Source organism: Wasmannia auropunctata, unplaced genomic scaffold, assembly GCF_000956235.1.
Source record: "Wasmannia auropunctata unplaced genomic scaffold, wasmannia.A_1.0 LD336085.1, whole genome shotgun sequence".
In the NCBI taxonomy this organism is placed as follows: domain Eukaryota; kingdom Metazoa; phylum Arthropoda; class Insecta; order Hymenoptera; family Formicidae; genus Wasmannia; species Wasmannia auropunctata.
Genome location: NW_012026805.1, coordinates 1,743,675 through 1,744,919, shown reverse-complemented (window position 1 = coordinate 1,744,919; position 1,245 = coordinate 1,743,675).

Genomic DNA, 1,245 nt, shown 5'->3' with positions numbered 1-1,245 from the left:
GGAGGGAGCATCGGGAGAGGAGGGACTCCGACCCGCGCGCGATGTGCTCAAGAGTCAAGGCTTCGGCCCAATTCGGGTTCGTAGACCCGTTAGAGGATAGGTCACACATACACACACACCGCGCGCGCGCGCGTACGCACACGCACGCGTGCGTGCACGTATGAACGCCACCGCCCCCCCCCCTCCTCCTCCTCCGCACCCTGCCTCTTTTTGCACTTCGCCTTCGTAAGGTCATTTACTTTTACCAGCAGCCTTCCTCAAGGTTCGCACGCGCCTCTCCGACCGCGCGTCCTTACGATCGGGGATCGGGCAGGTGCGTCGTACGGTATGGCCCATATTCCGTGGGTGGTTTTCTTCAAAAACCTCTCGCGCGCGATCGTATCGGTTGTTAATCTCTCCGTGAAAAAGCGCAATTTTCATTGAGGTAATCTCCTTGCAGTGAAATTTTTCCAAAATACTCCAAATCCTGTTTCTCACGCGTGTCTATAACATTTTCACGTTCGTTCCTCGCGAAAGCGCAATCGCGGTGACAGCTCGATCGGTTCCCTACATTACGTGTCCCATCGATAAAGCGAGATGTTAAATAAAAATATTAACTGTGTGACGTATTGTCAACCGTGCGCAACGCTTCAAGGTTAAGCAAGCGTGCTGTCGACGAAAATCACGGCTCACGGTCGAAAAATAATCGTTGATGACAAACGATGATTTTATGAATAATACAAATAATGCGGTTGATGACAAACGCGAAAATAATTTTCGTCCACGTCGCGTGTAGTATTACGATCGTGCGGAACGTAAACATAGGCTCTATAGCCAGATGCGCGATCGATGAGATCGACCGATATAGAAATGGTGAGAAAATGACGAATATTGAGCTTATGTCACATTATATAATGTACGAAAAAGAAAGGGACACATTTAACCATTCATTCAGTAACATTTCGAAACATCAGAAAAAGCTTATCAGAAAAAAATGATGTAACAACAATAATATAAAAAGAAGAATATTGCCAAGAGAATTAATATTATGTATAATTTTTTCTTTGATGGAAATTGTGTTAGTGACCATTTTTTTGTTTACACTTAAAAGAAATGGTAATCGTCTTGTAAGAAATGATGTTTACTTTATAATATATATACTGCAATTTTGTTCGAAAAATTATATTGCAAATAAAATTATGGCAGCATCCGCATATTTTATCGTCAATTTATCATTGACGAAACGCAAGGGGGACGAGATAAACT